At 41.5% G+C, this 12916-nt stretch overlaps 1 protein-coding gene across 1 annotated transcript in view; it reads right to left on the bottom strand.

The window, feature by feature from the left end:
• Window positions 1-3737, bottom strand: part of nyap2a (neuronal tyrosine-phosphorylated phosphoinositide-3-kinase adaptor 2a) — a 75492-nt gene extending 71755 nt beyond the window's left edge. The window contains exon 1 of the mRNA XM_037546756.1: window positions 3115-3737. The gene's annotated coding sequence lies outside the window, so the exon portion shown is untranslated. The remainder of the gene's footprint in view (window positions 1-3114) is intronic.
• Window positions 3738-12916: the final 9179 nt, after the last annotated feature.

The raw sequence follows: 12916 nt of genomic DNA, 5'->3' as shown, positions 1-12916 counted from the left end.
GATTCTCTGAATCTTCTGATGATATTATGGACTGTAGATGATGAAATCCCTAAATTCCTGCAGTTGCACGTTGAGAAACGTTGTTCTTAAACTGTTGGACTATTTGCTCACGCAGTTGTTCACAAAGTGGTGAACCTCGCCCGTCCTTGCTTGTGAACGACTGAGCCTTTCAGGGATGCTCCCTTTATACCCAATCATGACACTCACCTGTTTCCAATTAACCTGTTCACCTGTGGAAAGTTCCAAACAGGTGTTTTTACAGCATTCCTCAACTTTCCCAGTCTTTTGTTGCCCCTGTCCCAACTTCTTTGGAACGTGTTGCAGGCATCAAATTCAAAATGAGTGAATATTTACAAAAAACAATAAAGTTTATCTGTTTGAACATTAAATATCTCGTCTTTGTAGTGTATTCAAATGAATACAGGTTGAAAAGGATTTGCAAATCATCGTATTCTGTTTTTATTTATGTTTTATACAACGTCCCAACTTCATTGGAATTGGGGTTGTACAATAAACAAGACAGTTATCCTGTTATTCATAATTGCAATTATTTAAATGGCAATTAATCATCAGCTAAAATTTCATGATCATGACAGGCCAAGCCTAGTTGTTATCTTCGAAATCTTTGTCCATAAAAATTGCTCTGTTTAACTGGTTTACCTTTTGATCTGTTATGCCCTCATTAGAGTAGGCGGAGCAGGTCAGCAGAAAGCTAACAGGCTAAGGCACCAACAATGAAAGAGGGGCTTAAAGATCAAGGAGGTAATGTAAAAGGACAAGTTGCGTACTGAAGCATGATACCTGTCACGCATTCAGCAAGGGAGACGGACTTCATCTCCCAGAGTGCTTGGGGAGACCACGTGACTGATCATGTCTCAGGAGAAGACTTCAACCCCCAGGATTCCCAGACTGATCACGTGGTTTCCCCTCGCACCTATCAGCGATCACAGTCGCCTGATTACTGAACTCTTGCACCTGAGAATCTTCAACCACTGGGATATTTAAGCTGGACACTTTGCAAGGTGTTGTTCTATGCAGCCACTGAGCGTTCTACTCCTGTCGTGTTTTCCGTGTTTGACCCTTTGCCTAGTGTGACCCGTTTCTGATTTCTGTTTTGCCCTGAAGTACTTTTGCCTTCTTGGACTGCTCTGTGTTTTGAATCCCTGGACTGGACTTTAACTACGAATTGTGTTGTTTACTTTCGGATCCTTTTGGCTGTGTTGATTATTAAGTTCTCCTCATCTTTTCCTCAAGCTTATGCTATTCTGTCCACATGTTAAAACACCTGTATGCACACCGGTAAACATATAAATAAAAAAATGTAAATTACACTACACATTGCTTTGTAATGGCATAATTTTCATAGAGTGCATCTCACTCTCACTGGAAGCAAAATAAATGCAAAGTTGAAAGACTTTCTTACTGTTAGTAATTTGTGTAGGCTATGAGTAGAACCCTCTGACTGAAGCGTTTGTCTCACGCAGGTTCAGCTTTCTGTTGACAGATCAACTCCAGTGCATTCAAGCATCCCAAATATAAAGATTATTACATTTATCCATTCTCATTTCCATTATGTTAGGATGTTAGCATTTAACATATTGTCTGTTTATGTTTTCATATTAGTTCGGGCCATAAGTGGCCCAAAGCATCAATTCACCTCTGTTCTACTTTATATATTTACACTTTTTGTACAGACAATGGTGTATTAGTCACTAGGTCACCTGTGCCACATGACTAAACTAGATTTCCCCACACTGTGATAGAACGGGTTGATAATTCAGTCTGTCATACATGTTCCCATAACAGCATTATTAACAACAAATAGCCCTCAGTTCACCGGACAGACAGGCTTCAGGACAACACCACGCACATGAAGTGTGATTCTAAGAAATACATGGAGATCAGACATGCATATTTGGTTTGCCAACAGAAAACTAGTCCAGCAACTTTAAAAAATAATAGGCCAAGTCTACAACATATCGAAGCAGTCATACCAAAACCTGTGTCTTTCTTAGGTGCTTGGTTTTTTTATACCGTTGAAAAACTCCAGCTGCCCTTTACATGAGTAAGCTTTACATGATGAAAAGACCAAGAGCAATGATCCACAAATATTTGGAATAAAATCTTGTTACATTAATAAGCACCAAAGAGCCCATATCACGGAAAACTTAGTTTTGTTCAAGTTTCAAAGGCACACCGTTCACTCCCCAGACCATACAGTCCATACATGGGTAGTTAGCAGCAAAATAGCCCATTTTGAATTCATTGTTTTTGTGATGGAACGAAAACCAACACGATACATGATTTACATATATTAAACCTACGGCAGTTTAGTCCCGCCCATTCTGACATTATATGGAGAGTTTTTTGGAACTAGGCACAATTCAGGGCAGGTTGCATGCCTCATATATATATATACACACAAATATTAGTCCTAAAGACACAGATTTTATGGGATAAAGAGAGGTTGGAAAATGGTCAAGGCGAAAGAAATCATGACATAAAACCACACAAATGTACCAAAGATGAACTTTAAAAGGAGTAAAATACAAGAAAAATGAAAGGTATGGGCCTACATCTAAAGTTAACAACATTTCATTCCTTCTCCTGAAAAGTTGTCATTGTGGAGAGGAGATACAAGGTTTTGTTATGACAGAGCCAATGTGTCCTATTGCAGAATCTAAAAATAATAGCAAAGAAATAAATCAAAGACTATCTTTAGTTAATATGCACAGTGACTGGACATGAGAATAGAGACTGAATAGGTGAGAGAGAGAGAGAGAGAGAGAGAGAGAGAGAGAGAGAGAGAGAGTGAGAGAGAGAGAGAGAGAGAGAGAGAGAGAGAGAGAGAGAGAGAGAGAGACAGAGAGACAGAGAGAGAGAGAGAGAGAGAGAGAGATGCTTGAGACACGAATATATGAATGGCAAAGCTTTTTAAAGCAAAAGGGAACAAGTTGAGCATGACACACATATCATAGAGAAAGAACATGGCTGGACCACACCACGGAACGAAAATCCAAGAACGACACACACACACACACACACACACACACACACACACACACACACACACACACACACACACACACACACAGAGAGGAGGTTCATACTCACTGTGTCTGTGGTTCGATTCCCAAGGCAACCGACCTGCTAGGAGTGCGTTTATGAGTGTGTATGTGAGTGTGTGCTGTCCTCAGCACCATACGGTGTGATCCTTCTCCACACACACACTTGTGCTCACACATGCGGCCGAAAGGCAAGCCTGGTGATGACTACGCAGCCCAGAGGCATTGCACACAGTCGCGAGGAAGAGGATGATGTCTGGAAGGAGGAAGATGCCCATCTTTGGTGTCCCTGCATGCTGGAACTGGGGAAAAAAACAGCTTCCTCTGCTTCTCTCCACCTCTCCAGAGGAGGCAGGTGTGGGCCTGATTATAGCCCACCTACAAAGCCTCCGGCTGGGCTACAGAAACGGCTCCTTCCCCCTCCCCTCACCACTCAGCTCTGGAAAGATCCACACCTCGCTTCAGCTTCACCCACATCTGCTCGCTCGTCCTCACACACACACACGCCTTCTCCAATATGCGCGTGTGTGTGTGTCCTCAGCGTGCTGGCTGCAGTGTATCCACTGGCACTGCTGATCGCTCTGATTCCTCCTTTCCTGATGCCACTGCTTTCGTCACACTCTCTCTCTCTCTCTCACACACACACACACACGCCAGTGGTTGCTGCTGACACGCTCACACACACCCCTAAGCATGTCTCACACACGCAGTAGCGCTGCATAAGCAGAAGGGCAGAGAGAGTGGCAGCTGCATATCTCTTTATTCCTTTACTCTCTCTCTTTTTTCATCTCTCTCTCTCTGTATTCATTTACTGTCCTATTTTCTCTCTCTCTCTCTCTCTTTACTCCGTCATTCACTCTCTATTCCTTTATTCTTGCTTTCTGTGTTCATTTACTCATTTTCTCTATTTATTCCTTGATTCTCTCTTCTCTCTTTATTCCCTTTTTCTGTCTCTCCACTCCTTTATTCCCTCTCTCTGTTCCTCTATTTTCTCTTTTCTGCTATTCTTGTTCTTTCTTGTCCTTTTTTCCCTCTCTCTGTTCCTCTATTCCCTTTTTTCTCTCCTTCTCTCTATTCCTACTCTACTCTCCCTTACCATTTTTTCTTTCATCTGTCTCTCTTTGTTCCCCCTCTCTGTTTATTCCTTTTCTCTCACTCTCTAGATGCAGCAGATTACAGCTTGTTAAAGCAGACAATAGCAATATTTTACCTTCTTGTCACTGCCAAAGCAAATCTCATCCTCTCTCTCTCTCTCTCTCTCTCTCTCTCTCTCTCTCATGGATCCACCCCACCCCCTTCTCCCTTCATTCTCTGTTGCTCACACTACTGATCCTGTTATCTGCTCTCTCTCTCTCTCTCTGGCTCTCTCTCTCTCTCTCTCTCTCTCTCTCTCTCTCTCTCTCGCTATCTCTCTCTCTTGCTCTCTCTCTCGCTCTCTCTCTCTCTCTCTCTCTCTCTTGCTCTCTCTCTCGCTCTCTCTCTCTCTAGCACCATGGACAGTTCTAAGTGAACACTGAGCTTGTGAGAGAGGTGGAAAGGTTAACATAGTAAGATAGGGAGAGGAACGGAGGAGTATTTGCCTATTAGGGATATTTTCTTGTGTGTGTGTGTGTGTGTGTGTGTGTGTGTGTGTGTGTGTGTGTGTGTGTGTTTAGAAGGACAACTCTCTCCCAGGGGTGTGACCTCATTCCACACACAACGTTATCATCACAGCAACCATACTCAGCTTTGTCTGTTGACAAAATACTCAACAGGCAGCCAGGAACGTGTGTGTAAGACTCTGGGCTGTTTGTGTGTGTTTCTCTGAGCAGGGACGCTGAAGTGGGGGTGCTGAGGGAGCAGATTCAAGATTGTTTATCAGTGACTTCTGAAAACAATAAAGTAAAGAAATGAGCATTAAAATGATGTAAGCCTAGTAGAAATGTGCGCTTGCATTTTCATTATGGCAAGCCAAACTGTGGGCCACTGCGGGGGCCGTAAAACACACTAATATTGTTTTTTAAACAGCTTAAAAATGCAGCTAACACAATAATGTCTAATGTTTTAATGAAGTTGAAGCTGTTGGTTTTTCACATTTGTGTTGAACCTTCAGCATGTAGCTTCATTATGGCCATGGTACAGTTGGTTACTGTTGGTTATATATATATATGTGTATATATATATTCTGTAGATGGCATCATGCTTGTATTAGGATCTCTGGGTCTAAGTTATGGAAAAATTAATGGTGTTTTTGAAACTCGCTTACTAGGGTAAACAAAAATGTTCCAGACTTGATATGTTTTGACCCACATGCATTTTTCCTCTGGATGTCACTTGGGTTGACAGAGTTGTTAAAAAGTAAAAATATGAATATTGCTACATTGCAAACCAACACCACTGTGTACCGAGCTGATATCATAAGCCTGGCAACCTCACCTAAATACCATGTGCAAACTAGCAAGCTTTAATAAATGTGGTAACGATTAACGATTTTCAAAAACGCCATTCATGTTCTCCGTAGGCAAAACCACCCAGAGCTCCTAAAGCGGCGTGATGCAGACTACAGAATGAAGCACAGCTTCAGAGGTCCATAAGAGCAGAGTACGCACGGTGTCCGTCAGTGGTTTGAGTGTCAGTTATGTGTGCATACTGTCTCTTACCACACTGCAGCAAAAAAATCATTAGATTGCTGTTTTTGTGTAGACCACATGAGCGATTTAAAATGTTGGCACCCCCACTTTAAAATGCCTTCCTGTGTCTCTGTCTCTAACTGTTTGTGCATGTATACCTGAAATAATGCCTTAACTGCAGATGCAGAGAGCTGTTTTGTTTTTCTCTCCACTCCATTAACTCCTTTGCTGACGCGCTCACACACACACACACACACACACACACACACACACACCACATACACACTTGGTGCTAATAATGCCAGCTGGTACAGTCCAATACACTCTCATAAATCTGAGACCCTAAGTCCAATTAGGCCTTTTGCTGTGTGTGTGTGTGTGTGTGTGTGTGTGTGTGTGTGTGTGTGTGTGTGTCTGTGTGTGTGTTCTCCACACTCCTTTTCTTCTTTCAAAACACCCTGTGAGAATGTGCATGTTTTGTGGCACTGTGTGTGTGTGTGTGTGTGTGTGTGTGTGTGTGTGTGTGTGTGTGTGTGTGTGTGTGTGTGTGTCAGTGTGAGGTGAGTGTCTAACTGAAGCATTTCATGCATCAATCAAGCCCTCCCTCATGACATCATCAGTTTTCTCCCCTTGAACTCTGTGAACTACACACACACACACACGTGCGCTCATGTACAGTGCAGTAGACGTGTCTTTTTGTGTTGAGCTTTCTTGACATTAGGAGCTGAATAGAGATAACACACTGCATTCTTTAGCTGTGGACTGAGAGAGCACAGATAAACAGGATAAAGGAGAAGGGGAAAGAAAGAAAGGACAAGGATGAATGGCTTTGAAACACCCACACTCACTCACACACACTTACACACTCACACACACACACACACACACACACATCTTCATTCACTAGTAAATAGAGGTGTTTGGTGCAGCTTATACCAAAGACATTATTACTATGTCACTACAGCATTCAAATAAAAATGAAAGCTAATTAGACTGTTAACAGTTATTAGTCATTTTGTCAATAATAATGTAATAAATTACACTTCAAACAGACTCTGCATCAACAGGTTCCAGTCTGCGCTTCTGACTTTTATATTTCTGTCCAATCAAGGCAACTCTAGTTCATAAACAAAGACGTGAATCAAATCATATTATTTTTGTTTTTCTGAACAGTATTTAAATATTTTTAGGTACTGATATAAGAAGAAATGACAAGAGCATAGCAAAAAAGTAAAGAATGTCGTTTCTATCCGTAAAAGGAGACTACATGCACAACAATAACCTTTTTTGTCAAACTCGTAATATATCTTATCTTATAAAACATTATAGCCCGTTCTGCTTCTGAAAAAACTGAATATACCACACTTATGACCAGGAAAGTGGGAAGTGATTTCAGAACTGCTAAAATACACATTCTTTACACCATTGTAGCAAAGATTGATGTGTGCTTGTTTTAGAGAGGGGCTTGTATTTTTTATTTTTATTTATATGATTTCAAAATCTGCAGTAGCTGTGCACTGTATGTTCATTACAGTGAGCCGAATCATTTCCCACCACAACATTCAGGTACTTTGGGAGCTCATCGCTAAAACACACACAGACTGTGGTGCAGAACGAGAAAGTGAGGGTAGAGATAGAGGCCCGTTCTAAACCCCAACGCAGCCTAATACTGTTTTTACCTTTGAATAACTATTCTACTGTAATAATAGCATTTTAACAACAGCTCCATCTGCGTTCTCAGCATGTAACTGTGGGCATGACACAATCGGGTACCGCCCGACACATCAACAATCTGATAGGTCGGCACTTAGGTAATTAGATCAAACAGAGTGAGAGAGCAGAGAGGAGTTGAGCATCAGTGGTGTAAAAGTCATATCTTCTCATTATGCATGACACATTATGTTTGATGTAAATTATCAAACCAAATGAACTTAAACAGTCCATTCAGTCCATTCACAGTACAGTTGATTTTAGTGATTTGATGCATTAAATACAGAATTAAATTTTTTATGATGCGGTCATAGGCAGGGATATGGGAATTTGGTGAACAAAAACTACTCGCCAGGAACTGTTTTTATGCTCATTATTATTATAAGTTATTTATTCAAATTTGTGTAATTTAACATTTTATGTTGTGGTCAGATTTTAAAAGCAGCAAGCCACTTCAGTCCATATGTTTCAGTGATTTTACCACTTCACGTGATGCCTTTGAATAACCCCTTGAATGAGCATTCCTCCCTTAAGTCTAAAATAATGTCATATAAAGTTATAACACACCTCAGCTATTAGTGGCGATAATTCTTAGGGTTAAAAATACACAATCCACACATACGCACACAGTCATATGTACTGAAGCGCTTCACTGATCTGAAGGAGAGATAACAAAGCACCAGAGAAACATCCCCACGGCATTGAATCACTCTCGGAAGCAGTGCTACGCTCTTCTCTTCCTTCCTCTCAGCTCTAGCATCCTGAAGAAAAGCCGTTTCATCCTGTAGACCAACAAAACAGGGACAATAAGGTGCAAAATAGGTAAGCAAATGAAACATTTGTGTAGCAAATGTCACAAACTCTTCAACCGTCACTTCCAATCAGTTCGCTTGGTGGCTTCTTCTCCACTTTGCAAACTTTATCTGCATCAAAACACGTAACACTTCAGCTCATTTGCTGAAGCACAAAAGGCATGGACTGACCCCCGTGTTTGTAAACTACATAGCTAACATCACAGAACTTGATAACAGCCAAGTTACACTTACCGAACTACCACACTGCGATTGGGTTAAGGTAAGGGGAGATTAATTTACTGTAATGTTGGACCCTGCTTCTGATGGAGGGAAGTACAGTTAATTAATCTTATAGTTGGTCACACTATATGTCCAAAAGTTTGCAAAGACCTCCTCAACACTTCTTCTGCCCCTTCGCTGCAGTAACAGCCTCTACACCTCTGGGAAGATTTTATAGTAGATATTGGAACATTGCTGTGAGGATTGATTGCTTTCAGTCACAAGAGGGTTGGTAAAGTCAGGTACTGTTGTTGGACGATTAGGTCTGGATCACAAACATCACTCCAACTCATCCCAAAGGTGCTCCATCAGTCCAGAGAACATGGTTCCACTGCTCTATACTGATGGGCTTCACACCCCTCTGGCTGACGCTTGGCATTGGATGTGGTAACTTTAGGCTTGTGTGCAGCTGCTCCAGAAAATCCCATTCTGTTGACAATGCTTTTCTATAAAGATTATACAGGTTGTGTGTGCAATTAAATGCCAGTGCCAGCAATGGGTGCACCTTAAAGTAGCTGAATTCCCTAATAAGGAGGGGTTTCTGACTTTTGGACATACAGTATTAGTAATAAATTACATTTACATTCATTTTGAATATAATTACAAATTAAAATACTAAAATCATGTACTTTTCTACAACCCCAATTCCAGTGAAGTTGGGACGTTGTGTAAAACATCAATAAAAACAGAATACGATGATTTGCAAATCCTTTTCAACCCATATTCATTTGAATACACTACAAAGACGAGATATTTAATGTTCAAACGGATAAACTTTATTGTTTTTTGTAAATATTCACTCATTTTGAATTTGATGCCTGCAACACGTTCCAAAGAAGTTGGGACAGGGGCAACAAAAGACTGGGAAAGTGGAGGAATGCTCAAAAAACACCAGTTTGGAACATTCCACAGGTGAACAGGTTAACTGGAAACAGGTGAGTGTCATGATTGGGTATAAAGGGAGCATCCCTGAAAGGCTCAGTCGTTCACAAGCAAGGATGGGGTGAGGTTCACCACTTAGTGAACAACTGCGTGAGCAAATAGTCCAACAGTTTAAGATCAACGTTTCTCAACGTGCAACTGCAGGAATTTAGGGATTTCATCATCTACAGTCCATAATATCATCAGAAGATTCAGAGAATCTGGAGAAATCTCTGCAGGTAAGCAGCAAGGCAGAAAACCAACACTGAACGCCCGTGACCTTCGATCCCTCAGGCAGCACTGCATTAAAAACCCACATCATTCTGTAACGGATATTCCCACATGGGCTCAGGAACACTTCGGAAAACCACTGTCAGTGAACTCAGTTCGTCGCTCCATCTACAAGTGCAGGTTAAAACTCTGCCATGCAAAGCGAAGCCACATATCAACACCACCCAGAAACGCCGCCGGCTTCTCTGGGCCGAGCTCATCTGAGATGGACTGACGCAGAGTGGAAAAGTGTCCTGTGGTCTGACGCGTCCACATTTCACACTGTTTCTGGAAATCATGGACGTCGTGTCCTCCGGGCCAAAGAGGAAAAGGACTGTCTGGATTGTTTTCAGCACAAAGTTCAAAAGCCAGCATCTCTGATGATGTGGGGGGTGTTAGTGCCCATGGCAGGGGTAACCTGCACATCTGTGAAGGCCCCATTAATGCTGAAAGGTACATACAGGTTTTGGAGCAACATCTGCTGCCATCCATGCAGCGTCTTTTTCAGGGACGTCCTGCTTATTTCAGCGAGACGATGCCGAGCCACATTCTGCACGTGTTACAACAGCGTGGCTTCGTAGTAAAAGAGTGCGGGTACTAGACTGACCTGCCTGCAGTCCAGACCGTCTCCCATTGAAAATGTGTGGCGCATTATGAAGCTCAAAATACGACAGCAGAGCCCCCCGGACTGCTGAGCAGCTGAAGCTGGACATCAAGCAGGAATGGGAAAGAATTCCACCTACAAAGCTTCAACAATCAGTGTCCTCAGTTCCCAAACGCTTATTGAGTGTTAAAGGAAAGGTGATGTAACTCAGTGGGAAACACGCCCCTGTCCCAACTTCTCTGGAACGTGCTGCAGGCATCAAATTCAAAATGAGTGAATATTTGCAAAAAACAATAAAGTTTATCCGTTTGAACATTAAATATCTCGTCTTTGTAGTGAATTCTATTGAATATCGGTTGAAAAGGATTTGCAAATCATCGTATTCTGATTTTATTTATGTTTTACACAACGTCCCAACTTCACTGGAATTGGGTTTGTACAAATTAATGTAGTATCAGTTGAAAGGTTAGAATCTGCACTTTCAACAGAATTTCTCTATTGTTTCAGTGAATTCAGTGATTAAAATTACAACATGCTTTTTGATCACTGGAGATAAGCATCACTTTTAAGGGTTAATTGGATCTGAGAATCACCAGCTGGAGCTAGCTTTGAGAAAAGTGTGCCAGGCTTTGGATTATTTCATATCATGAGACTGGGACTTGTTTGAAAGACAAGTCCCAGTTTCAATTTGGCAATGAGGCCAGATTTACGCCTATTGTTTATGAATTATTTCCTCATTTTGGTATCTTGATCTAAAGACTGCATGCATATGTAGTTGGCCTATATGAAACAACCTAGTAAATTAAAAGTGTGTGTTTGTGTGTGTGTGTGTGTGTGTGTGTCTGATCATGCGTGCTGAGCGGTAATTGGCTCTTTAGAGACATATGGTGGATGAATGTACCATGACGGTTGTTAAGTGCCTGGATAGCCTTTTTGAGAAAAAGAGAGAGAGAGAGAAGGGGGGGGGGGGGGGGGGGGGGGGGGAGCAAAGGATTCTGATGGATCCTGTTGAAATAAATTGCCTTTTGTCTTAAAATGTCTTATTCTGCTATTTAATATCTTGAAACAATCACATAAAAGTCATAGTTTACAAAGTCAAAGCCTTGAGAAAATATAATGTGTGATTTGACCTAATGATTCAAAGTTTGAACCTGAAGCAGAAGAGTAAAAAAATCTGGAGTTACTGTAATACTACAAGTTGCATAACCATGCAATTTCCCTAGATAAACATTGTAGAATGGATCATAATGAAGAGCTCCTTTAACTGTGGTCCCTGGAGGAGGCCGCCTTTGCCACAAGTCAGTTTGTGTAATTACTGCCCAGAGTCTTCCCTGGTTACCTATATAGGCTATCATTGTCAAATGGAAGTATCTAGGAGTTGAGTTCAGGCCCAGTGTGGTAGATCACGTAAACTCACAGAGCGGGCCTGTCGAGTGAATGCCACCCACTGGAATGCAACAGTGACAACAGTAAAGTTTGGTGGAGGAGGAATAATGATCTGGGGCTGTTTTTTCAGTGTTTGGGCTCTCCTTTTCCAGCACCATGCACAAAGTGAGGCCCATAAGGTCATGGTTTGATGAGTTTAGTGTGGAGGACCTCTGGTGGTCTGCACAGAGCTCCTGATCTCAAGCAAATGTTGGCTGTTGTCTAATCACAGAGATTCCGTCATCAGTACTACTAAGCTTAAATTTGTTCATTTTTTAAATATGTTTTAACTGAAAGTGGCTCCTTCAGATATGTAATTGTTTTGAATTTAGGTTAACCTCTTTGAGTTAAAATGACCTGTTCATGAGGGATTTATTAGAGCTAAAGCAGTGCTTTTGTTCTTTTGTCAAGTTGTACAACTAAAATGCTACATACATTTGTAGCGTGGGCTTAGATTTGTTAAGGCACTATTGGTTGAGCCAGAAAAAACTTGGCCAATAGTATCTGAGAATGGGAAAAAGGTAAACAGGCAATATTTATCAAACATTGACATTTTTATGTGTTGGTCCACCTTGGAGATGTAAAGATAGTAGGTCATGTTTTGCTGCACGTATTTCATCATGGATCACACTGTCCACAAAACACTGGGGGCTGGATATTTTGGTTGGTGGACTATTCAGAGTGCAACTCTTACAATGAGATGTTTAAAAATTCCACCAACACCGCCGTGTTTAATTCACTTGTACCAGTGCCACACCCAATAACAGCCCACCACCATGTCAGTGTTACTGCAGTGTTGAGAATGATGAACATCTGTTCCGTGTCGGTCCTGTGGGGATCCTGAAGAGTGGTGGACGAAGTACACTAATCATGTACTTGAGTTAAAGTAGAGACCCCCCAAAGTAAATATTCCTCCAGTAAAAGTAGAAGTTCCTCCCTTTAGACCTCCACTGGAGTAAAAGTACTAAAGTATTTGCCTTCAAATGTACTTAAGTATAAAGTAAAAGTACTAAAAGAGTAATTCTGGCTCTGATGTCCTGTTATCATTTTTATAACCAGACTGGCTTCATGAACTCATTTCAGGTGACAGTCCTCCAGCGTCTCTCTTGGTAAACCAGTCTTTTAATAGAAGGTCATTAATTAGTGACACTGACGTCTATTAAAATGATCATGATCACAAAGCCCTGAAGGTAAACAATTTCCATTAGGTAGAACCAAGTGGCCATGAAATGCACTGAC

This window comes from Pygocentrus nattereri, chromosome 17, assembly GCF_015220715.1.
Source record: "Pygocentrus nattereri isolate fPygNat1 chromosome 17, fPygNat1.pri, whole genome shotgun sequence".
NCBI classification, from domain to species: Eukaryota; Metazoa; Chordata; class Actinopteri; order Characiformes; family Serrasalmidae; genus Pygocentrus; species Pygocentrus nattereri.
Note: the sequence above shows the minus strand (reverse complement) of the source record. Positions and strands in the feature narration are given on the sequence as shown.